This window comes from Tyto alba, unplaced genomic scaffold (assembly GCF_018691265.1).
Source record: "Tyto alba isolate M040663 unplaced genomic scaffold, T.alba_DEE_v4.0 Super-Scaffold_16, whole genome shotgun sequence".
In the NCBI taxonomy this organism is placed as follows: domain Eukaryota; kingdom Metazoa; phylum Chordata; class Aves; order Strigiformes; family Tytonidae; genus Tyto; species Tyto alba.
The window spans coordinates 32,380,829-32,408,243 of record NW_024881278.1 but is presented as its reverse complement, the minus strand read 5'-3'; the positions used below and the strand labels follow the sequence as shown (position 1 = coordinate 32,408,243).

Here is a 27,415-nt window from a genome sequence, read left to right as displayed (position 1 = left end):
AGGCTCAATCCTCCCTCCTGCAGAGGTTTCAAAGGTCTGTATGCAGGCTGTATTTATTAAAAGGTCGCTCAGGATACTGAAAACTAAAGAGCATTGTGTACAGGAATGGTAGCCACCATTCCATGTACTAAGAAACATAGAATCACTCACCTTGAAAGCATCAATAGTCCCATCAACGTCTGTGAAGCACAGGTAAGCAACAAGGGGTAGCTTGAGCTGACAGAAGGACACTGGGGGTAAACGCAATTCCACCATCCTGTACGCTTCAGTCCAGCCTCTCCTTGCTCTAATCTAGAGCCAAGGACAGAGAAAGAAATCAAAAGCCTGTCTCTGAGCGGGCAGGTTTTGGTGAGCCAACGCAGCATGTGTGGAGCACAGAGGGAATTTGCTGCAATTGCTGTTCCTTTACAAGCATACTCAGACTATGTATATATTTCTCCAAATGTATTTCAGACTGCTCAGCTCCAAATGTCAGGTTTTAGAGCTTTTGAACATGTTTCTGCATCCATAATCTTAAACCAACACTTTTCTTACTGCACTGAAAAAAAAAAAAAAAAAAAAAAAAAAAAAGTCTTAAATGAATAAATACTTGTTTGGAAACAAAAATAAAAAAATAATGGCTCTGATCTGAAATATCCTGCCTGTTTTAGAGCTTTGGTATCAAAATGTGGCTATGTTGCTGGGTCCATTATTAAAAAACACATTTCTTGACCCTTGTCTCCACTTCTCCACCCTCCACCCTGTCCACTGAGAGAGCCCAAGTGCACATAGGAAAGTTTAGCAACATCTCTGTTCTAAAAGGGTATTATCCGTGTGCAGGGTAACACAAGAGGCAAGTATGTGTTTGCCTTTCATTTAAAACAAATTAGAGGAAGCTGCACGATTTCCATTTGTGCCATTAGAAACCTTCCCCTACTGCTTCTTTAAGGATATGTTCCCCTTCACGCCTCCACCCCTCACTTACAGGAAAGCTGAATGTCTGGAAATATACCATTTTTCCTTATTCAGGAGCAGTAGAGGAGATATGCTGTGCTTATGCCCCTTCATTCTATGGGGGCTTTGGTGGAGCACAGCCCCCCATTCTTGTTCAGGGTCATAGAACAAGAGCACTAAATGCCACCGGGAAAGGGACAAAAACAGTTCTTAAGGGTGTCACTCTGGCTGTGGGGAATTTGGTTCTGGGAATCTTTGCAAATGAACATTAGAGATGATAAAAATTATTATTGTTGTTATCACAGTTTTATTGTTGTCTGTTCTTGCCGTTGCTGCGACACTTCATAGCCTCAGCCAGGGGACTTCACTGTAGAAGAAAAGGATGGTCTGTTCCCCTGTAATTGTCAATCAGGTTTGTATCTGGCTGCCTCCTTTGTTCAGTTTTAAAGCCTTTGTTGTAAAGTTTGAACACCATTGCTACTCCTTTTTTAAAAGCATTTTTCAAATAAAAAAAAAAATAAAAATAAGGTGGGACTTTTTCACTTACCATACTTTATTGGAGATTCAACTTTAGATTGAGTTAAAGCCATGAAGATAGCTTCCTGGAGAACACCAGCTGTAGTTTGACAATATGTTATCTCTGGCAGCAATATCAGCTCTAAGATTTTCCACGTTTACTATGTTCCTCTGTCTGGTTCCTCCATCCCTTTTCTGCCTCATTGTAGAGCATATACTAACAAACACAGCTGTTTTGCAGGTATGGTCCACATCCTCGGAGGACTTGTTAAGTTAGATCACATATCTGATCTGATTTAGAACACATGCTCTGACTGCATTTTGCTTATGTGAAGGATTTGGGAATTGCTGTGGTAAAGCAGTGGGGGATAAGTGGCAGGAATCGTAATATAAAAAAAATGAGGTTGGGAGGGATCTCTGAAGGACCAGCCACTGGCTCAAGACTGGGCTATCATCAAAGATACAACAGGTTGCTTCTGGGTTCATCCAATCAGAACTTAAACATCTTTAAGGGTACAAAACCTGCAACCTCAGCTCTGCAGTCCTTATGCTAATAGTTCTGCAGAGGACAATATGGAGGTTACATGCCAGCTGTGTTTTATTTTGATAGCTGGAAAGGTCTTTGGGCTATCACCCCTTCTGTTTCACTTTAGTTTTGGAAATATTAGTTTATGTCTCAGAGGAATAATAACATTTCTGTAAGGTAGTTGCACTTTGGCTAATGAGCCTTGTCTCATAATGTGGCTTATTATCTCAGGAGATGCACGCTGATGGGTCTCCATTACTTCCAGTATGAAACCAGCCCAGGTAACTGTTCTGTACGTATAGTGAGAAAGTGCACTGTATAGGTTTCCCTGATTGCTCTTGGACAATGTGCAAATGATATAAAGGTGGGGATTTGGGAATATGAGCCAGACTTCTCTGTTCATATGTCAGTGCTTAGAACTAATTCCCAATCCGATATTCTAAAGAGAGAGCTGCAAAATCAACTAAAGCTACTGCCGTGCTTATATCAGTCCATTTGCTTGTGCATTAATTCTTTTTTTAACCACAGGGAAACAGCTGGATACATGATGCATGACAAAGCAAGTGAAGGGTTTCTGTTTGTGCAACAGGGCTGCTAAATATTTACATTTTGTTCAAGCTACTGGAAGCAGCTGAGAGGTAAGTATGCCAGGCGAACCAGACCTGACTGCAAAACGATGATTCATTCAGTCAATTTGTCACTTAGCAAGTCTGCATTCAACTTCAAAAAATGAAAGAAGAAAAAATGAACTCAGCCCATTAGCTTCTACCCATTCAGTATTGAAGTTAATCTGCTTCAGGTGAAAGAAAAAAAAAAAAAAAAAGAAGAATGGAACACTATTTTTGGGATGTTTAATTAAATAATAAGTTAAATATAGGCACAAACTGCTGAAGAATTTTTTGCAGGCTTCTTTTCTGAAATCCATAAACACACCCCTAGCTTGGTGTAAAATCTTGCTTTTATCAATTGCTTACAAAGTGAGCTGGAGATTAACAGCCCTGCTCTCCCGTGCAAACTGGGAATGGAGCAATGTTGATTCATCCCAGATTTACAAAGGCATTTGGGATGCTGAATCCAGGCTGGATCTAGTTTGACTTCAGCAGGAGTTGACTATCCTGACTTCTCTGTCTCGTTAGGCACTAATGCACCTGTGTTGACTGATCCTTGCTCCTTAAAAACAAACCCTCTGGGGGCCTGTGTTTTTTCTTGGGAAATCTGCCTGCCCCCAGGAGCTCTGACAGCGTGCTGCCGTGCCACGCAGGGACCCGACCACCTGGTGGAAGACCAGAAGCAGCTAGGGACAGTGCAGCAGCTCGCGCTTGAACAAGAAGGTACTGTCACGAACACTTCTACCTCGGTCACCCTGCCCGACTCACTGATGGCAACATACTGTTGCTTGTTGCAGTCTGATAAAGTGTTATTGTTGGTCAAAATTCTCTCCCTTTCAGAATATAATTATTTCTCCCCTTTAATTCACTGACAGAGCAAACGTGATCCAAAAGCAATTCACGTTTTAGTGCGCCTCAGTTTCTAATTAGAACAATTTCACCTGTATCTTTTGAGCTCGTATTTATGCAGACTTTCCAGGAGTGGACAGTGCATAGCGTGGCACTGTGGTCACACCATAGTGCCAGTCCTCTGGGGCAGTGGTGTTAGCATTGCTGGGGCTTACCTCCACAGGCAGAGGCGGGTTGCTTGTAAGGTGAGCAAGACCCACTCCACCTCTCGTGTGGCACCACTTCCTTCAGTGAAGTGATAATCCAGGAGCTTTAACTCTTGGAGAAGACAGTCTGAGTCCAGGTACTTAGAAGAAGTCAGATACTGACTCGGACTACAGACATACCAGCTACACAAAAAAAAAAAAAAAAGTCTCAGTTTTAATCGTACTACATACTAGTTCTGATTGCTTAGCATCAACACCCTTTCTTAGTCCCTGTATTTTTGCTATTCCTAAACATTGTATTGTATACTAGATTTTAAGATAAGAATAATAGTCTGGAAATAGGTATTTTAGGTGGTTTGGGGCTAATCTAACAGCTGAAATTAAACTGCCCCATCTTATTCATGTAGGGGACATGAACAGGAACACAGAACACAAGATGGAAAGAATCCCAAATTTAAAAAAGTTAATAGAAAAGCAGACTATTCATTTGAAGTTAAGACAAATACTCCTGGCACGGCTGCAGAAAACAGCAAGATGGATTGCAAATAACTTTAAACCAAGCAAATAGAGAAATAGAGGTATATATATGAAATTAACAGATCAGTTTAGAGCCAGAGATACTTAAAAGCAGCAAGCAGAAAAGATGGTGACAGAGACATCATAGATGGCTTTGAGAAAAATAGGTTCTATATTTTTGTAGACAACCTATGCAATTTCCTTAAGGTGAGAGGACTAGAGTAGTATTTTTCAGGATCTAAATTCCATAGAGTAGATCTGAAATTCTGGCAACATTAAATTACAATTATCTGTAAAATGAAGAGCAAGGGCATTTATCAAAGTAACGTTGTGCTTTTGGTTCATGCAATGACAAGTCCTTTGTGAATTATGGTGGAGTACATTAACATTAAACTTATATATGTGTCTTGGAAGGAAAACGAAGCGTGCAAGCCAAGTTTCACTGCATCTGATGAAACCATGCTCACACTAAGATGAGGTGGGTACCCCTGCATGATGTGCAACAGGTACCCTAGCTGTATATAGGCAAGGTACTACAAGAATTCATTGTTTCTTCATATTTTTAGTCTAAACTGTCAAGGGTGGTGCTGACTTAGCTTAGAAGGCATGCCTATAACTGTTTGCAAAGTGCAAAAAAATTACCTGTAAACTCTTCAGCTTCCCTGAAATCAGTGTGCCCAGATGCATACACGGTTTACCTCCATCATTACTGTTATTGCAGCTTTGTCTTTCACCTTAAATTTTTTCCCTTCCCTGTATGATTTACATTTTTTTTTTTTTAATTTTTTCCCTTCCCTGTATGATGTACAACTTAAGCAGGCAGCAACATCTGTAAGCTAAGCTGAAAAAAAGGTCTTTCTTCTTCCATCTCATACTACTGATTTTGAGATGTTTTAACCACCAAATAGTTGATACTACTCTCCTCCACTTTTATTTGTACAGTTGACAACAATTAATAAGTTCGTGTTGAAAAGAAACTATTAAAGATACTACACTGAAGAAGAAAGAATGAAAACACAGTATGAGCTCACCTTGACATAATAGCAGTAACTAGGTGCTTGTTCAGTTGCCACATCAACCAATGGATCACATGACTTAGAGGAAGAACAGACCATTGTGAAATATTAATTGCAATAGAAGAACTTCAATCCTATTCTTCTTTCCAGAATACAGTTATTCTTTTAAGTAAAAGTAGAAATATCTTCAGCAGCTGTAAGCTGTTTCCTGGATTTATTTCTTTTTATTGTATGTATTCTTGCTGTCACAGAAGAGACAAAAGAAGGTTATTGTAGAAATGATTTATTTTGCCTCATTAAAACCTACTTAGCATCCATGATCATAGGAGGAAAGAGTATTCCATAAGTGTGTAATTCAGATACAGTTTTAGTCTGAAAATAGTGTTTACTGACTCTTTAATACTGATGTTTCAAGTGCAAATCTAAATCCGATATAGAGCTGTTTTTTTCTATATAAGAACAATCCTTTTTGCAAGTTTTGCAAAGGTTATATGGAATTGAATATAAACAACATTTTTTTAGGACTTTTATTTTGAGGAATTATGAGGGTGAACTGAAAAATAGATTATTAGACATGATTTTCCTGTTGACAACGCTCTAAGTATTCACTTAGAATGGAAAAAATCAGAATAAAAGTACTAGAAAAACACCTTATGACATAAGTATCTATATATCATAAATGTCAAATAGGGACTGGCCGAAGCCTATTTACCATCTAGAACGAAAATATTAATTGTCAGATTTTTCAGCCATTCCTTACAAATCATGGGTGTCTGCAGAAGGTTAGGATCACTTCACAGTAGTTCACTGGTCAATATGAAGATTAAATTCATCAGGAGAAGTATTCATACAGAACAGTTTGATCAATGCTTTCCAGCTTACAGTTATGAAGTAAATCAAAGCTCCTCCAACTCCTTTTCACAGTCGTGGAGAAAGATGATATTTAAATGCTTGCATCTCTTTGAGCCACTGATGAAAATGGGTTTGTTTTCACAATTGCCTATAGGGAAGACTGTTAATGACTTTCTGAGGAGCAGTGTTAAGTACTTCTCTCTCTCCCCTTCCCTTTCCTTTTTTTGGTTATTCCTTAGAATGATATAATCCTTCTTTCATGCCAGTGCTTCTACATTTCTTCATCATCTGCACAGGTTTTACCATCATAACCTCAATACTAGCTACAGACTTCTCTAGCAAAATCAGATAGACTTTTTGATAATTTCAGAGGGCTATGAAGATCTTATAACCTTATGCTGCCACAATACATATTCAAGAAATAAGATCTGTTCTGAATTTCAAACCTCCTTGGCACATATTAATAAAATTCTTTCCTGAGTTCCAAATGAATTTGCTCCCTCTGCATCTTAAAAAAAAAAAAAAGAAAAAAGGCAATAAACATTTGCTCAACCATAAAAAGGTGGAATGAATGTAATTAAGCCATTTAAATATCAATCATTTAGACAAACAAAACACACAAGTGCCCAAGTGTTCAGCCAGTCAATTTTATAAACACGCAGGAAAGAATAAACCAAGAGTATTTTAATGGAAAAGCAAGCTAATTTGCAGTCTGCTGCAACACACCGCTAAGCTTCTTGGGTATACTGTGATTAGACATGGATTGCAGTAAAATAGCTACCAAGAAGCCACAAACTCTGATGGTATTAGCAAGAAGTCTAACTTTCCCACAGCCACATATAGGAGAAACAATGGTCGTGAAGGGGGAGCGGTGTTAATACTGAAGCTTAATGGGGCAAGACTTGCTGTTCATCAGAGAAGCTGGATTTTGGATCAGCTCCAAGCCCATAAAAATCTGCCCAGGAAAATATGAAACCTAATGTAGAAATGTCTCCTTATTTAAAAGATGTCATGCAATCACTGCAAAGTTGTTTAGGTATTTTAATATCAAGGAATAACAGTAAAGAAATGAGAAAATCATTTCTTCAGAATCCCCGTGATGCCATCATGCATCTAACGTACCAAATGCCATTTCTGAATGTTTTGCAGCCACAAGGTGACAAAGTAGCTATCAATGAGATAAGGATTGTTCTGTGTGGAACTGCTCTTGCAGTTACAATAGGGAAGTGATAAATTACAGACTTCAATGATCTTTCTGGACGAAAGGTTTGAGACAGTTACAGCTGAGATTAGCCCTTTGGATAAGAGAGTGACAAGAGATGAAAGAAGACTAGAAGCCTGCAAGAAAGATCACAAGATGTAAAAGAAAAGACTAAAATATTCTGCTCATACAAATGCAAATGACCATGGAATAATGAAGTGAGCACCTGCAGGACAAAATTAAAGCAGGAAAAAGATTGTAAACTGGATAAATTAGTTGTTTTAAAATGACCTGAGTTTTTGCTGTGGTCCGTGAATAAAACCTTTTGTTTTCAATCACCACGAAAAGTGAAAGCAAAAAGGAAGCCCAGGAATGGAGATGCATTTTTTTTTTTTTTTTCTCTCCAAGGATCTTGAACATGTTTTGAGCAAAACCCACATAGTATGAGATTTGGGAATATGTCAAATATGCCTAATTTTCAGAAAGACTCCAGGGGCAGGAATCGGCTAAAATGAATGTCAAGGAATGATCTTCTGAAATAACTGGAAAGTGTTCGAAAAGATGATTCAAGTTCTTGGCAGTGGACAGTTGTCTGATAAAGTCTACTTGTTCATGGCAGCAGCCTTGATGTCTGCAATGACATCTGGGGAGAATCCAACTGCCTTTTCCTTGCAGTATATTTCTTTCAAGTATGAAGCCGACTTAAGCCATAAGACACCGTGTTGATTTTGAAGCTGTGGGAGGTTTCCATATGTGCAGAATTGATTTGTCAATGACTTTAAGATAAATATTGTTAGTGCTTGGTGCTATTGGTAATATGCTCAAATGAGCATTAATACAACATTCCATTTAATGAGGTACGGTGTATCACCAAATAAGAATGTTAAGTTGGAGATTTACCTGGAATCTGTGTCTAGCACACTTTTAAAGTGTTCCCTAAAGAAAGGACTAATTTTTCCATCAAGTAATACATTGAATTGTCATGAGGAATATCAGAATTTGTAGATGTGCTCTGCATGGAAAACTAGAAGCTTCAGAGACATAATCTGCCTGTGTTTCCAAGGCAGACCCTTTCTGCTTTAAGAATGTCGATGATTAAGAAGGAATTTAGAGAAAGAGAGAAACTTGGGGACCAGCTGATTTCCCAGCAGGCTCTATTCTTTTCCAGCATTAGGTATTCTTGAAGGAACTAATACTGCCCAAGACTCTCCAAGCACCTGAGCTGAAGCCTAGTACGGGGAATTAGAAGATTATCAGAATTACTAGCAGTGCATTGTCGCCCCAGCTGATTATTTGTATGTTCACCAAAGCCATGACCGTTACTAGTACCAACACAGCTCGCTAAGAGTTGAAGTATTGGAAAGTTATTCTTTACTGTGGAGGTTTGGGAATATGTGAGTTTGTGAGAAGGCTCGCAGTGTTTTTTGGTTTTTTGTTTTTTTTTGTTTTTTTTTTTTTTTTTTCAGATCCACAGGAATGTAGAAGAAATCTTACATTGAAAAATATAACCTAATTCTTGAGGTTCCAGAGAAGACCTGTGAAATATCAACATTCTACATTCAAAACATAATGGCAAAGAAAGAGACCCTCCCCCATTAGTATTTTTTCCTAATCTCATCACTTGGTGGGTGGGAGAAGTGGAAGTAGCCCATGATTTTTGGATATTTGGATTTGACAGTATTGTTAAAGGCAAGATGCACAATACATCTGTTAAACAGAGAAATAGCATTCCATTGGGGAAAATCTCAGACCTGAGACCAGATCATTTACAGTGGTCTCAAGGTGAGACTGTAGCAGGAATATAGAGAAAAGTCATGGGTTTTGAATCATAGTCCTATGCCTTAACCTCAAAACTGTCCTTAAAAAGTATGGTCCCAGGGCATCTAATCCTCCAGAATCACGGCTAAACCAGGCACGTGAAAATATTGAAAACTTTGTTACTGTTAACAAAATGCTTTCAAAGGAAGGCTGTGACCTTCCAGTTTAATTATAGTTACAAATCTCTATCTCTTCTCCAGACTATTGCATTTGATTCTGTCAGTGTGTGTTCAGATGTTCTTGTTGCTCAATATTCTGTATGCAGCTCTTGGAGACCCCATTTGTAATTGTTGCTCTGCTTACTTAGGTACATCACAGCTACATAGAGATATTTGCCTTGAAGAAGATAAACCTGTTAATGGTAAAATAGTAAACAATCATGAAGAGGCTGGGACTGAGTTGAATCATTAAACAACCCTTTGAGTCAAGACTTGGCAAAAGAAAGCTTTTGTTCATTTCTACTAATATTGTGGACAAATGGCTGTAAATGCCATATATTATAAGAGTAAGGAATAAGCAGTGGCACTTGCTCAAGGAACATCTGAAAAAAATACAGATTAAATTATTGATTCATTGTTGACCTGTCAACAATATCTTTTCAAGTTAGTTCTGACCAGACCAAAAAAAAGATAGTTTGCCTGATGTTGAGAAGACCACAGACCTCAGACGTTAAGCCATAGGCTGGGCATCAGTCCATTCATTGTAGTCCCCAGCTGCTCTATTTGTTAGTGCTGCCTACAGAATAGGAGCAACCTATTCTGCCAGTTTCTGAACTGGTGCTTTCAGTGATAGAGGAATTTGTAGGATTAGCTTCTCAGAATTTTATTTTTATTTATACTTTGCCTATGTGTCAACTTGTGAATGATTTTTTTTTTTTTTTTTCATCTCCTTCAACATCCAATCCTTCTTTGAGCAGTTGTTTATAGATAATTCCTTTGGACTCTAAACCCAATGTCTTGGGAAGTCTTAGCAAGGTCTAGAGGACCTAAGTGCAAATGGAGAAAAGAACATAGAGTCTATAGAACTTAGTATAATTTTGTGGTGTTTTGGGACCTTAGCATTCCCGCTACAAATCCGATCTATTTCCTGGATATTCATGCTAGGATTAGTATTGAACTCAGAATTGACAGGAGTTGTTCTGCGCACAGGAGTCTGTAGGGTTATAAAATCAACACTCTTGATTACAAAGAAGTAAAATGTGCTCTGACATGAAAATGATTTTGTTTACAGTCAGTAAAAAATATGTTTACCTCTGCACAGACTGTTGTTGAGCATATATTAGGTTTGCCTCCATGTTCATTTATACCAAGACTTTACAATAGCAAATATTTAATTTATAGCAAATCATAATAGGAATAGCAAAAGCAGCTTTGGAAAGCAAAAGTAACTCTGTGTGTGTGTGTATCTCCTCAATTAGCTACAGCTCATATAAAACAACCACTGCAAATGTGCTTCTTTGCTGCAGTGAGGATGCTCTGGACTTTCTTCTTGATCTCTCTTCTGCACAACATGATTTAAAGTTTATTGACTGAATTTTATAATTTCGTGCAAGGGATTGACTGTATATCAGTGCTTGGGAATGTGTTTGGTAACTGTGAAAATGTTCTTCCCACACACCTTCCTCGCTTGAATATGTAACACCATTAGAGACTGTAAAACAGAGGGCAGTGCTAGAAATAGAAAGACAGGTTTATGGAAAGGGGACAGCACTAGATACTAACTGTGAAGGCTGTCTTGCATCTGTCTTCTTTCCTGCTACAAAACTAGCTGCCTTTTCTGAGAGTGACAAGTAATTCACAGTCCCTACAATAGACTCATTTCTATCGACTCAAGAGTTTTCTTATAAAAGGCGTTTTTAAAAGAAATCATTACTGTCTCCTTGGGTAGCACATTCTGTTCCTAATCAGTATTTTGTGCTGCAAATAGATGGATGTTCACATATTCTTCTATATCCAGAATGAAATTTCCCAGTTAATGAATCACAGAACAAGTCATTCTGCAAGCTAATTAGCCAGATAATAATTACATTAGTTTAAGTAAAACAGAAAGAGCATAGTAGCCTCAGTTAAACTGCAATTCACTTGTGCAAACCAATCCTTGCACTCAGGAAAGAGCCAATATTTGCATTTGAACTCACTGGATAAAGGATTGCTTTATAATTACACTGTTTAACATATGCAGATTAGACTACAGAAGATTCTGTATTAAAACTCAATGAGAAGAAATAAAAATTCAAAGTCCAAATTCACAGTTTGACCTTATTCAGTTTATGATTACCAATAAGTTTCTCTATATCATAAAAATATAACTGAATTGCTTTAAAGCTTTGAATAATCTGAAGCATGGCTCTGATAGAAGGAGACAAATTATGCACTTGTCTCAAAAGGATGTGGAGCTCTCTTAGTCTCTTAACACTACTGAGAAAATGTCATTAGCTGACAGCGTTCCCCTTTGAAAGTCATAAGTAAAGCCCTTATTTTATTTTTCTGCTCCCCTCAGCTCTTACATGACAGACTGAGAATGAAGCATCTGAAGTTGATACGTTCTGACCCTGGTAAGATGGAGACCACTGAGTGAATCCAGAAAGCTACAGCCAAATTGAGGAGAACCGTGACAAGAGCATTGTGTTACCACGGTGAATAACCGAACAACTCCTTTTCCTCCATGACCACAACAAAAGCGTGCTTAACCTAAAACTTCCCCTGGGATGAATTGGCAACATCCCCAAAAAGCGAATGCTTGTGGGACAAATTCCCAGCCTGCATCACTCCACATCAGTGCTACGCCTATTCACTGCAATCTCATCTTCCCAAAGAAACAGCAGCAAAATCTTTAACCACCATACACTATGTTTGCATGTAGAGCTTATAAATTCCTACAGGGTCGAATCTGATCTGGAAGGGCTCATCTGCAATGTGCCTGGTTTGATACCTGGTGGCTTCCTAATTATGCAGGAACTAAATGCCCAAACAGACTCCTGTTTATTTACTTTAAATGCAATGCATTCAACATTATCTCCTGTGCCTCCTCACAAACACATTAGTTGTAGCCATTTCATTTTCTACACCATCTGTTAATACTGCAAGATTTTTGGCCTAGGGATCACTTTTTTGGCATCGCAGCCAAGATGGCAATGACACTTGTTACTGTGTTTCCCAGCATATCCCTCCAGCTGACAACAGAAAATATATAAAAGCCTCTTTTCAGTTGTGTACGCATTTGTGAAGCTCACACCCCTTATGCTATAACCCTCAATATACTGTGTCTGCCTCAAGCTGGAATTTACTTAAAAGACTTCAGGGGAAATTTTCCAGCTGTGTGCAAGAGCAAAGCTAGGAAAACTGTACTGGTTTGCTCATGTTAAAAATAATCCTAGTGCCTTTCTCTTTGAAATGTCCTAGTTCACCTAGTCTTTGGAGAAGAACTTAAAAACTAGTGATGAAAAGGGCTTTGATGTGTAAGAGAAGAAGGACTTTAACTAAGCCACTTTTTAAGTCTTTCAAATCTGCAATTTACACATGTGATGTAGAGACCTGCTAGAACCTCACAGACAAACCTTTCTGTGCTTTGGGTATCCTTTTGCATATGCCCTTGTCGCATATTTTCCCTGCTGCAGCTGGCTGGACTGGGGTCAGGACATAGAACAGTCTTTTCTGAGTTGTCAGAGGCTCTCCTTCCAGGAGCAGAGGTGTGGAAGTGTCCTCTTGTGGGACTGATACTTGCTCCAGTGATCTCAGATAACCCCTTCGTATAACTTCATTAAGAAGCCATTGAGCTACATCCTAGAATCAGGGCTTTTTGTTTCTCTTATGATCCTACTTGCAGAGAGTAGCTCTCATGGGTAGAAATCTTCCTTTTTCCAACCTTACATCCATAGGCAGTTTATTCCTTTTTGTTTATATATCTAAATTATTCTTGAGTGTAAATCTCTCTTTTAATGCTTTCTTTTCCATGGGATAGACTTTTCTCTGTACTTTTCCTCTGAATAGCCCTTCTCTGAATCATTCCCAGCTTGACTTCATCTGTCTTGCATGTAGATATAGCTGGAGAGGGCTTCAGTCTGCCTGAGTCGGATACTACTCAACATTTTTTTTAGGACTTGAATGGTGGAACAAGGAGTACACATATTAAATGGAAATTTGTCAATAGGAAAAAAGTAGGCTCCTGTCATGTTTTAAGCCCAGAGAGAAACCGAACACCATCCTGTTGCTTGCTCGTTCCTCCCCTGCCAGTGGGATGTGGAAGAGAAAATAAAACAAAAACCTTGGGGATCGAAGCAAGGACAGGGAAGGATGACTCACCAATTATTATCATGGGAAAAAGACAAGCTCTATTGGGGAAGAAAGAACAATTTAATTTGAATGCCACCACCACTAATTTACCAATCAAACAGAGCAGGACAGTGAGAAATACAACCACATCTTAATAATACCCTCCCCCACCCCACCCTTTTTCCTGGGCTCAGCTTTGCTCATGATTTCTCTACCTCCTCCCCCTGCAGTGGTGCAGGAGGGCAGGGGATGTGGTCTGTTCATCACCTGCTGCTTCTGTCGCTCCTTCCTCCTCTAAGGGAGGATTCCTCACATTCCTCCTCTGCCCCAGCGTGGGGTTCCTCCCACAGGAGACGGTCTTCCATGACCTCCTCTGACGTGAGTCCTTCCCCCAGAACTGCACCTCTTCACGAACTGCTCCTGTGTGGCTCCTTCCCATGTGTTGCAGTCCTCCCAGCAACAGATTTGCCTCAGTGTGGGCTTCCCTCAGCCACGGCCTTCCTTGGGTGCAGCCTCCTGCTCTAGCATCGGGTCCTCCACAAGCTGCAGGTGGGCTTTTGCTCCACCATGGGCCTCCATGGGCTGCAGGGGAGTCTGCTCTGGTGCACCCCTCCTCCCTTTCTTCAACTGACCTTGCTGTTTGCATAGGTATTTCCCTCACTACCCTCCTCCTCTCAGGTTCCCCTTCTTAAATATGTTATCGCAGAGGCACAGCCGCTGTCACTAATTGATCGGCCCTGGCCAGAGGTGGGACGGACTTAGAGCCAGAGGAGCTTCTAGAAGCTTCTCCCAGGGGCCACCTCTGTAGCCCCCTCCCCTGCTACAAAAACCCTGCCACACACAAACTCAACACATCCCTGTAATGCTGTAAATGTAAAATCCAGGGAGAATGTGAGATCTTGACTGCAGATTATCATTAAAGAAATTTTTAAAATAGTTGTCTGTTACAAAGAATTTAGATAGGGCAGATCTGAATTAGACAAGGGCTTCGGATGATCATTGCTGGCCAGTTTATAGTTATACATCTTTTTATTTGTTCCTAAAAGAACATCCTTCTGCTTAGTAATAGCTGACTTAATCTGATACCTTTTATTCACTTATTGCCATTATTCTAATTAATTTCTTAATGTCTTTAGCTTATCGAATGATATTCAGATCCTTTTATGTCTCCTACTTTTGTATAACTAGCAAACTGTACTAGCACACTCCCTGCTTTTTGACTGAGATGACTAATGAAAATGTTAAATAAGACCAAACCAAAACAAACCATCAAGAAACTCAGCTATATTAAAATATGTCTAGACTGAGAACATACTTTGTTATTTTTGCTTTTAGTACGTTCCTTCTAACAACATTACAGTTCTCAAACTAGAGCTACATTTTCTAATGTGTAACTGATAATTTCCCATGTGATGCTGTACCAAATACTTTGCTTCAATCTAAACAGACTGACAAGCTTCCTTCCCCTTGACTAGAAAAGCAGTTATTTTATTAAGTGAAAGTGTCAGGTTAGTCTTACCCCATCTTTTTTTTTTTTTTTTTTGTAAATCTGCATAATATTTTACCTCATTTTGGTTTTCTGCCATTTTTTTAAAAGTTACCCTTTCCTCAAAAATCTGCATTATTGACTTTCTGCACCACTGAGGTAAGCATAGCAAGGCTCTTAATTCTGTATCACTTAACCTTTCCCTGTTACTGTAGCGGTTTTTATATGGTAGTTCTCCATCACTGATGCCAGCTCTTTGGATACACAAGTCCAAATTAGGTCAGCTATGGTTTCATTTGTCAGCCTTTTCAGAACTATTACAGGGATGAACCCACTCCATTTGACTGCCTTAACCTCTGAGTTTTCTTTTCATCTTGGATGCAGAAATCTCTATTTTTATTTCGTCATTCCTACAAGGCAGTCTTTCTTTATTATATTGATTTTAGTCTCTCCACAGCTTTGCTCCACAGCTTTTCACTTCCTCTTCCCCCTCTCTCCTTTTCTCTGTATGGCTGACAAGTCTTTTATTTATCTTTCTTAATCTAATTTGTAATGTGTATGTCAGTCGGAATTTTGCTTATGCTTTTATATTACCTCCTATCTAGAACAGTGCTTTCTTTGATGATCAGTCTTTTTTTGCTTCATTCATTGTCAGCCTCTCATTTATACTTAGTATCTGTTTTACTCATCTGTTTTTATCTTTTTATAACATTCTTATTAATTACTGCAATGAAATCTGAAGAAAATAGTACTGTCTGCTGAAGAGGCATTTGTAATAAAAGATATTGCACTGGGTACTATAGATTTCCCAAACTGTCTCTAAAAAGCACACTGATAAACCTGAAACACTTCATTTCTACATGCCGTTGCAAAAGAGAAAAATTTTTTATAGTTTCTCACTTTCTGTAGTTTTACCCATGAAGACAAGTCTCTCCAGTTTATTAGAAAAGTGAATATTTTATTTTTCAAAACAATCTAAAATGGCACCAAATTTGTTCAATGGAAAGAGGAAAGAAACAGAAATATTCTGAATTAATTCTTCATCTTCTCCCTTGCAGTGAGAAAATCTCATTTAAAATTCGCCTTAATTTTCCCTTCTCTCTACAGCTGAGTGCTGTACGTGTAAGTGGTCATGACTCCTTAACTCTTACAGTGTATAGCTGGCAACTGAAAAGGCTCAAAATGTTTGTTTGTCAGTTTTTTAAGGTTTATGCTGCTTTATCAGAAATGCTCTCTATCATAATATGGTTGTGGTTTCTGACCTGACTGGTGAGCCAGAAAATTGAATAGCTGCTTCAGATCATCAGTATGGCAGTGGACAGGCCAGTACTAAATAGTTAGTTAAAAATGCTAATCGAAATGCACTTGCAAGAAGTGAATCTGTGGGTTCTAGGGATGCGCCATTAATACACAAAATGCTTTAAAAATGTGGAATGGTTTAATACTGTTAGAAATAAAAGCTGAAAACAAGCGTATTTCCCAGGCAGGTAATACACTATATGAGCTCTATGTCTTTATAAGCTTCTAAATCCAAACGAAAAAGTCTCTGTAAAGGGTTAAAAATAGCAGTATTTAAAAGTGATTGTTTTCAAAATGTAGCAAGTCATTAATAAAATCAAATTACCATTACATATTAAGCAGAGATCATGTTTATATTCATAGATAGTTACAGTATTTCAGGAGTTTGTCCAACCCTTTTATTCTGTTTTCAGTGTGCACCTTAATTGCTACATAATTAAAGCCCTTAAAAATATTTTAGAAAGGTGGAGAAACTCACTAAATACTTTTATATTTGGATCTAAAATTTATAAATTACATTTAAAATATTTCTTTAATTATGTCCTTTTTTTTGGTTTGAAAAATTCAGCAATGGTCTGTCCTCAATTCAAAGGACTTCACACAGGTCTTGAGCTTGGCTCCACTGTGCGGTAAACACATACTTGAAAGTCAGTTCATGCAAAATACATTGCCGGGAGATGCCTGACATAAGGTTGATGCATTTAAATGATTGTGAAATGAAAGGTCTTCTGATTTTGTGCCAGTGTTCGCCATTACAATACCTGCTTACCTTCTATATCCATCTGATGGCAGGCCTGAAGGCTGAGTCACACTTAACGTTGTCCTTTCTGGAGTAAAGCTTTTTGCATTATGGAGAATAGAGGTTTATTCTAAAAATGTTAGTAATTTGGGTTTATTGTTGTTGATTTATCTTTATTGGATGGATGTCTGGAGTTTTTCTGTAGGAAGAGGGTTGCTATGAGTATCATTATTTTGAGGAGAGGATGTAAAGCATGCATCCTCACAGCCTAATTGTGCAACGCTTTACAAGTCACTGGCCCTTTCTTATGCTTCAGCCAGTTCAGGCGCAAAAGTGGATCCAATCAAATTCCATTAAAATCAGTGAGCGTATTAAAGTGAAGTCTTCATGGATAAATGGATAGAATAAAAAGGAGTATGTGAGCGTTGCATTATTTAATGTGGATTCATTTCTGGGCCATGACTTTCAGAAGACATTTGAGGCTTCTCTGCTCTTGAGATAGGTTTCACATACTGTATAAAACCATATGTTTCCTCTTCTCATTCCTCAGGAAACCATAGGGTGGGCCGTCATAAGGGAATGTGACAACAACCATTCATTTCTTATTTATCAGCGCGTATGTTCCTCTGTTGAATTACATGTATTTTTATTTCATTTCACAGTTTCATTTCTGAGATTCAGGCTGATCATGATGGCTTTCTGTGACTGTTGACTCCTGCAAAATTCTTTGAGCTTTCCTATCCCAGGAGGCTAACAGAAGTGTCATTAATTTGCATTCAGGAATAATATTACCTGTAATTTTCTAAAATGCTGTTTTAACATGACCAAGTTTCTGGGTGGCTAGCTATGAAATTACTGCTTCTTTATAACTGCTTAATTTCAGTCCATAATGGAAAACCATTATACAGTACCCAAAGGCTGATATAGTAAGTGGCTTTCAAAGCTTTTCATTTCAAAAGTATTTTAGTTGAATTAGTTATAAAATATATGAAGAATTGTAAAAAGTTTTGCTCTAGTCTGCCAGAAGCCATATCTCTCTGTCAGACAAGCCTGAAGGCTGTGTCTTCATACCAATTGGCAGAAGATATATCTTTAACTGGCCCAGTCTGTCAAATGAGTAAACAAATTGTGCCAGAAAATTAAATTGTTGATAGCTTATCTGAAGGATTATTTGGTCTTTGCCTTTTGCTACTTGATATCTGAAATGGAAATATATATCGGTGTGGGAAATACTCTTATTTTAAAACAGAGAATGAAGTATTTTAGGCCAGTGGCCATGCACAGCGAGGAAATGTACTTCAGGATAAGCGAGAGGCATTTTCAGCACTTAAGGGACAACGGTTTTCACTTGTTCTTCCTCTCTTTTCTGTAGGTCTCTAGTTTTACACCTAGCAAGATCCTGAGTACCCTAGAGCTACAGCTCCCACTTCTTCAGATGTTCGGTATGTCTTTATATCGAAGCCTAGTAGAAGCCAATATCCTTGCTGTATTCGAAGCTATGCTGTTTTTCCATTCCCAAAGCATCCCTTCAAGATATGAGTGACTTGTAGGACTGAGCTGACTCTAAAAAGTGACAGACTGAATCCCAAATTAGGAACACAAAGGCAACAAAATGTTCAAATAAAACCACATTTCCATAAGAAGAGTATTCCCTGTCTGACTTAAACTTACCTTTGCATACTTATCTGAGTTGAGTCAGAAAAGGGTGGAATTTTCTTGCAAGATGATGTGGCTCTGTCAAAATATCAGTTGCAAAACACTGATGACAGTATGTACTGTCAGTACATACTAATATCTTCAGGAACACAGTATTAGATTCATGGCATTTTAAAATCTGTTTCAATACATTAGGTTGAACAGTGTTAGCAGAAATAAGTGTGTGTTATATTTCTGAAAATTATATTAATAAAAAATGATGAAACTTGTTACTATGTGATGAGTCAAATTTTGGTTCCTCCAAAATCAATAGGTAATTCTTATCCATTGCTTGGAGGAATTCACCAGGTAACATCGTTAGTGTCCATTAGTGTCATGCTAATTCTGAACAAGGCTACCCTTTAACTAGATATAACAGTGTTATAAATCTGCCATTTTTTCACATTAACTTGCCAAAGTGCATCATTCAAAATCAAGATGTAGAAGTCAGCTTGTAGGTCCATCAACAGTTATTGCTTAAGTGAGTGTCTAAACATTGATTTAGCAACACTGCTAATTTTCCCTCACAAAGGAAGGTTTCCATAATCTCAGCAGATCCAAAGAGTGCATATGTTCTGCCTCCTGAGAACATGACTCAGCCCATAATTGGGATCAATAACACTTCACATACAAACTGTTTGACTCTAAGCCACCTAGGAAAGAGTAAGTATTTGGTAAGTAATGGGCTAAGAGAGGTGACAAAGCTCGGACCCCACGTTCCCACTAGCAGGAATTGAAGCATACCTCAGCCTGCAAGAATCAAGTCTCTCACTCTACCTCAATCACTGCTTAAATGTGATGTGAAATGTCATCAGGCAGGTAGGGCTCTTCTCATACCAATGTGGGACCCATAGGCTGAAGACATCAGCTGCGGACATTTTCTGGATGGAAGCACAGTCATATGGCATGCAGATTAAATCTTCTGTCACACTTTGGTCCTCTTACAACACTGAAAGCATTTAAATATAGGAATTTTTCCCCGCGTTAGTCTGGAATTTTTCCACACTATAGTTACTTAGTCAGCTGAGACCAGAGGTTCTTCAGGCCTTCAGGAAATGTCCCATAAGAATACACTTTTTAAAGGAAAACATTGTTTTGTTGTAGAATTCTGGCTCTAAATTGCAGGAATATATAGGCTGTAAAAAAGGAAAAATCTCCATGCTTCTAAAATTGAACTAAAACTCTGTTTCAGTAATTACAACCTTAATAAGGCTTTTTTACCTTGCTCCCTGGTCTCATCCAGGTTAAAACTGGTAGGTTTAGCAGAAATTTTTGAATATAGATTCAGTATTTTTTTTATATGATGTGTTCTGCTTCAAACAGGAATTCATTCAGGAAGTCCTGTTGTATAGGAGTCAGACCTCAAAATCACTGGGGTCTCTTCTGACCTTTGTAATGAATTAATGTATGACTTTATGCCAGTAATAAGCTGTTAATTTGGACTACCTCTCTGAATGTCCTTTGTTTCTGTACCTTACTAAAGCAGGGGCAAATAGTCTTTCCTCTAGACCAGGAAAAAGCAGTCAGTACTGTAGAGCACTAAACAATATGGAAGTGTATTATTGTGCTTTCCACTTGGCACGTTATAACAAATTCATTGAAGATATGGAAATCTATCCCCAAATATTCTTCCTAATAAATTATGAAAATTATTTTCTTGGAAAGTGCTGCTTTAAGCAGGAAAAACTTTCCACACTATTGGAAGGTCAATACTAGGAAACCAACATCAATTTTCTTGATTATTTGATAGTTCAGAAGCAATTTGGTGCGAGTCTTCAGTTCTGAAAATACATGTGTCTTTGGCTAGATGCCTGGATATATACAGTGAGTAAAAACATAGTAGTGTCAATGATCTTGATCTCTTACATTCAGTATGCTAGGAAAAATAATATTAGCACTTAAATATGCCTGCCAAAGTTATCTGTAATAAAAGTGCAAGACAAAAAAAAATAATGACAGCAGTCTCTATATTGAAGAATCATGGATCATTGTGGGCTGCAGTAAATCTACTGACATTAAAGTTTCCTGGAATGGGATACCAAAGATTAAAATAAATAACTCTATAGTTTGTTAGTCCTTCTTTCTTTGAAGGGCTTCCCATCCATATAGAAGGATAAGATAAGGTCTTAGGATGCACACAGAATTTGTACTTGCCTCAGTATCAAATGAACATGAAAAGGCATTGGACATATATAAAGAGTGATAGGAGATCAAGTGTGAAGTCAGTTCTTTGTAACCATTGTTTTCTCACCTTATTATCTAAGTAGTCTTGAGGTGGCTGTCAGTTAAAATTCTGTTGTTTTTTTTTTTTTTAAAAAAAAAAAAAGAGAAGATATACAGTTGCTGGTGCACAAGGAGACATGAAAACAAATATTAGAAAGTGTGCAAAAAGCCTCCTTTAAAAGCTTTTCAATCTCCTGGGCTTTAAAAAAAGAGAATCAGTTCAAATGTCTCCTTACTCTAGTGTAAACATAGAAGAAAATAGTGGGAAACAGTTAAACCTAATGCATTTTTATATTGCACATCATGTTAGTGTCTTTTAAAAGGCTTGAGGTAAATTTCAGAGATTTTTGGAGCAGTGCCCATGGTTTTCTGTTTGACTGAACTTAGGATTCGGGAGTTTTTTATTAGTTTGGTGTTGGGTTTTTTTAAAGAAAAGAAAGGGCAAGGTCTGTTTTCACTTTTGTTCTACATTTTCTTCTTATATGTTGCACAAAACTTTGTTTTAAGCATTATCTCTGGTCTCATTAAGGGAGTGCATTTCTCACTGTACATAGAATCTTGTTTTCTCACCTTAGAGGAGCTGACCCTTTTTGGAATAACAGCAGTTTTATGTTAGTATAGCTATATAACGTTGAAGAAAATCATTACGTCTTTTCTCTGGACAAATTATCAGGCTTGATTTTATAGTCCACAATGCCACCTTTACCCTGTGTGACTTCAAGGACTTCCCCCTCACATAGAACATTATGCCTCTATGGGTTTTTGTATGCATTTGAAATGAAGGAAAATCTTGTGGAAATCAGTCAGGTTGTACCAGGAGAAGGTGGATATAACGCAATAGAGAGTTCAGCTCTGCCTCTTACAGTAGAAGTGCAGCTGTAGGAAGTAATTTCACACATTTATTTAACAAAGGATGGCAGCTTTAGGAGTTTTTGACCAATGTATGCATGATAAATACTCAAATGACAGTTTTGAGCAGTCTGTTGGGCTAGCAGGGGTTGTCTAGGCTATATCAATTTCTATTTGCATAGTCTATCCGACTAAGCCTCAAGCTTAACTTTATGAAGTTGAAAATCTTTGGAAATCCTTGAAAAAAGTCATTGAAAAATCTTTAATTTATATCTGGGAGTACTTAATATACGGTTTGCTCTTCCATTTAAAAAACTTGCTGTAAAACAGAGTTTCTCAATCTTTTACCATCAACATTTGCCTTCAATCCATTGAGATTTCTCAGATTTTCACAATATATGTGTTGGTCAGATGTGAGTGGATACCTGGCTCTCCTGTATCCCCTCGCCAGAGAGGCAAGGAGAAAGGAGAAATAAAATGAATGAGTGACAGAGCTTGTTCATCTGGTCTGTACAGAAACCTTCTGTACCTCGTGTATGTAGTGATTTTTAGCTTCACTGAGGTCCTCAAATAAATGAAAATGGTGAGAATTAATAATTTTTATGTTCTCATTCTTTAAACTTCATTAACTTTCTTGGTCAATGGTACTAGCCTGTGTTTCGTACTGTACAGATAGTTACAATTGCAATGGAAAATGGTCATGGGATGTCCTTGTCACACCTGAAGGCAGTGGCAGAACTCCTGGTTGGACTCACTGGAAAAGATACCTGGTCCAGGGCTATTCCTTCTGAAGTTTCTCTTACGTATCTGTTATAACTCCTCCTGAGTATGAGAAACACCAGTGCTTGTAACCCTCTACAATAATTTACCTTTCTTCTTCCCACCTGAATGAGTCTGTGCAATTTTCTTTAATTCTTGATATAACCTCAATAGGCAAACTCATTGATCTTTCCCTCTAAAGGGATCGTACTAGCTTAGAGCTCATAAAATTTATGAGAAACACAGGCTGTTTCAGATTATGTCCTTATTGACATTAACAGTAGTCATTTTGCAGTGATATAGCCCAGTCTCTCAATTTCATTCAATACATCTGGAGTGAATCATTACCCTATGTGAGTTTTTATTAACCTTAATAACAATATTTTCTTCTCTTATTTCTTTGTGGGTTTTGGGTTCCTTGGTGTCTGCTCCTGCCTATGACTGCTACTTCTCACAGTACAACTCGTACATCCCTAAAGAAATACAGCATCCACCTCATTCTGTTGCAGAGGTTATATGATTTTAGATAGCTGTTTTTATATTTATTTATCTAATTTTGATATCTGATTGGAATTTTCTCCTTGTATATTTATTTTTCTTATAAGTGTCTTGCAAGGGGCTTCTTCTATACCTTATATTTGAACTTGAAAATATAGCACATTATGTTCATTGACTTTCTTTTGCCCAGAATAGCATTCCTGCTTGTAAAGAAATATGCTGACAGGTACAACTTACCGTACATACAGGAAGAATGAGAAGTTGCATTGCTCTTCCCCTGATAGCTATTTTTGCATGTGTATATTTGTATCTACCTTGAAAAAACAGTTGTGGTTTTTTTTTTTTTTCAAACAAGCATTTTGTTAACCTTCACAAGATAAAAATAAAAGATGATTAAAAATAAATTAAAGTTGTAACTTATCTCTTTAATGCTCTAATTCATTGTTGATCAAATCTTCCTACAGTACTGATAGCAGCTTGTTAATGCTGATCTCATTATAGGTAAGGTTGAAATATTTAATGGCAAGCATAATTTCTTTTAAAAACACTGTACTTAGTAACTAATGTAATTATACCAGGAGGCATAACAGGAGAGATTAGTGCAATAAGTGACCTAGCTTTAATAATGTCATCAAAAATTGTAATTGCAAAATTATCCACTATGTTATAAATGTTCACTAACATAATATTTGAGTCACTCATCATTTGCAGCACTTCATGAAGCAATTATTTTTTTACAGTGTACAAATATCAATTCCATTAATTTTAATAATCCTTTCACTGTGCAATCCTGAGAACTTTATATTTAGACATAGCAAAAGATGCCTTCACCCATGACTGAAAAACATGTATTATAACAGACAGTGTTTGGCTGCCGACTTTTGAAGTTTTAGTACTGAGCATACCTAGAAAGATTTAGAGGTCAAGTTTGAGTTAAGAACTCAGAACTGCATAAAAATGCCTGCAACCTACTCTAATAAAGATACTGACAATATGTCCCAGATTTCTTTGTTTCCAGCTGGATTGTGTGCATATATATACATCTGTGCATCTATCCATCCATCCATCCATGTCAATCTATCTCACAATATTTTAATATTATACCTTCAAGACTTAGGTCCAGCCAAAAATTAAAAAAAAAAAAAAAAAAAAAAAAAAAAAAGAATTAAATTGGAAATCTTGATAAAAATCTATGTGTGGGCTTTTGTTTGTTTGTTTTTCAGTCCTGTAAGAACTTGTTTATTCAACAAGATGAGGAATAGATCTAGTTCTTTTGTTCTCTGAACTGCATTAAGCTATTGTCAGAACGAGTAAGAAAACCATATTTTCCATATGAAGACATATTAGTCAACTTCAGCAGTAGTTTTCCTTCAAGATCCCTGGTATTTTCTGCCATGTAAATTCTACGTATGGGGGAACCTGCTGGACTGCTCCACAAACCCAACTCACGGTGCTTCTCCAGATCCAATAATGGCTAAGGTGTTTAATGTAATAGATAGAGTTATTTAGCTGGTGTTTTGTATTCCTTGACTTCTTCTTCTTTAGCGTTTATCTTCATTTGTTGCTTGTTACTGTACATTTTGTTGCAAACTCTTGTGAACAGAAAATTCTTTAGCATGTGTGAACTGAGCCTGGCAGATTGCGGACCTTTCTTCTAGATACTCTGAGAGGATAAGAAGCAATGCACATATTATGAAATCTCAAATGCAAATGGTCTTAACAAAACAAAACACACTAGGTCTGAAAACTGGAGAAGTTTCAAAGCTATATTACCCAAATAATATCCTAGTAAAAACTACATATAAGTTTATAAGAAAATAGCTATGTGCAAATATCTTCCTTCACTGAAGACGCTCTACTCCATCTTACTAGATGCTAGGGATGAAATTCCTCTTGCCCAATTCAGACTGTGTAAAAGGTGTCTAGTCTGAGAAAGTCACTTAGACTCCCTGTACATTTGATAAAGAGAAGAAACTTCAGAGAGTAACTCATCTTACATACCTTAGGCATCCAAGGTTGAAATGAATTTCTTTTGAAAACACATCTTGCTTTTCAGTAACTATAATGGAAGCCTCGACTGCTCCTTTTTGAGTCTATATGCTCACTGATGTTGGGCTTAGACTACCTAGCTTTCAGACAACTAGTGTGTCTGATGAATACCATCGGTATTGTCTTTAGCACAGAAATGTAGTATCCCATCAAGTATGATCATGTTTTAAGAGGTAGCATCTACCATGAAGCAGACTAGAAATTTTGAACCTTTCAAGGGAAGTTTCTCTTCCTTTTCTACATACCTCTTTACAGAAGCTCCAGCCATGAGTTTCAAAAGGTTTCAACAATGGTATGGAATTTGAAGCAATTTATGTGAAAGCAGGGTTAGATCAGCACTGAACTTTGCTGAAAATGTCATTCATGATGATCATATCGCACGTCCACTGGCTTTTTTCAGGACTGTGCAGAGATGGTTTTTCAGACACACCTGCTTATTTCTGGCTTCCAGATTTTCCTGTAATCTATGCCCAACTGGATTTTTCAGGGGTGGGGAAATAAAATATGTCGTCACATCAAATGTAGACTTCTTGGGCTTTTCCCAGTGATATTATCTCTTGGGAGGAAAAGTAAAAAAACTCTGCACTAAATCGTCAGGGAAAACAGTTTTGGAAGCATTACCAAGAAGAGTAACCTTTCCTTTATCAACTAGTATTGCCAAAGGTATTGTATTTGCTAGCATTTTTAGGATGTAATTTCCATGTTGTTGCTACTTTTCCTTTTAACTTGGACCTATTTTCATTTTTCTGAGGTCATCACTTCCAGTTTGTATTTCATCTCTGAGACTTCTTATTTTTTACAGTCTCTTGTGAAGTTTTTTTATGTCAATTCTAAGAAACTCAGTGATTTACATAGTTTAGGTAAGCTCTAAATTCTTTTTCTACTTTTATGACTATTCCTTCTGTAATGCCCAGTCACTAAAGAAAAAAAACCACACATCCCATAATATCTAGAGTGACTAGTTTTCTATATTATAAGTGGAAATACTATATAGCTTAATTCAGATGACAATATGTAAGATCATATGTTGGGTTGTAGTGAAATTATTGTATATAATTATATACTGCTGTTAAATTATATAAAATGCATAATTGAAATACATTACATGCCGATGAGGTGATTTACAAAAAGAATTTGTGCAAATTTAGATATTTCTATATTTTATACTTTAAACAAAAAGAGTGCAGAAAACCGATGTTCCTACAGATTTCTATGTTTGACTTGTACAGATCTAGGGCAAATTAATTCCTGGTGTAGTGCTATTAATTTGATGGGAGTTACATCAGAGATATGAACTCATTTATTTATTGCTAGCACCATCTGGAAATTTATAATGCCATAGCAATGTTTCACTGGCTAAAGACACATTCATCCTTTTTGTTTAGGATGGGAAGACGGGGATTAAATATTGAAGATCACTTTAGCTTGCTCTATATCATCTTAAATTCCCTTGTAGGCTTTGTTATGTTTGGATGGCGAGATGTGAATTTAAATAATATTTAAATAAGTGTAATAGTGCAATCAAGAAAAGACAAAATAGGCCTCCTGAGGCAAAACAAATGAATATCAACATCATTTTTACAGTAGCAGTGAATCTATAGAAGAGAGGTTTCCTTTGCTGTACGCAGATAGCCGTGTCTACCATTCCAGACACAACTTCATGTCTGAGTTAATGTTGACATGCAGGAACCTCACTCCTAGGACTAGAAGAGACTTGTATCACAAAGTCCAACTCTATTCTGTCACGATTTACCACATTGCATAATTCTGCCAGAAATGCCAGATACTTAATTTTATCTTCCATTTGTTTAAGAGGTTATGTTGTTTGTTTTCATTATTTTTATTGGCATCGAGTCTAGAGGTTTATTTTTCAGTGATTAGAAGCCTTTGTCTAGATTTGAAACTATGCTTTATCCATGTGGAAACATCAAATGATAGCTTGAGCCATTTCCTTTCTCCCCTGCCTCCTCCAGAGCACAGACAGGAAATATGCTTTAAATGAGTTTTGATTTCTTGGCTTCTGCTCAGGAATGCACCCAGGCACAGCCATGTCAAAACCTCAGGTAGCTCAAGACCAGGAACAGTGGAAATATGGACAAAGTTATAAGGACATGGCATATATAGATATTTATATGCTATGCATATCTGTTTGTATCTCTGTAACAGATATCTCATGTTATGCAAGCTGATAACACTCCAGAGCTGGCAAAAATGGATTTTCTATGAACAAGACTAATTTAGGTATAATTGATTAATTATCACAACTCAGTTTTAACGTGCCATCTTTAAGTCAGCTTATTAAGAAACTTTGTGCAGGTACATAAGAGTAAAAGCCTATGTGTTGTCTCATCTAGAAAACTGATTCTTCTGCGGCTTAAGTATCTGCTTATTTCTCTTTTGCATGCAGGGAAAGTGCCCGGGCCCTCCTGTGGTGACCCCCTGCAGACAGCGCAGCCCCCCCAGCTCTCACACCAGGGGGAAGCTGGAGCATTTGCTGGCAGCCCAG

At 37.5% G+C, this 27,415-nt stretch overlaps 1 long non-coding RNA gene across 1 annotated transcript; it reads left to right on the top strand.

The window, feature by feature from the left end:
• The first annotated feature begins 3,140 nt into the window (after positions 1–3,140).
• Positions 3,141–27,415, top strand: LOC116965842. Its single transcript, XR_004409703.2, has 3 exons — positions 3,141–3,306; positions 18,209–18,278; positions 27,317–27,415. It is a non-coding gene; the product is annotated as an uncharacterized LOC116965842 (long non-coding RNA).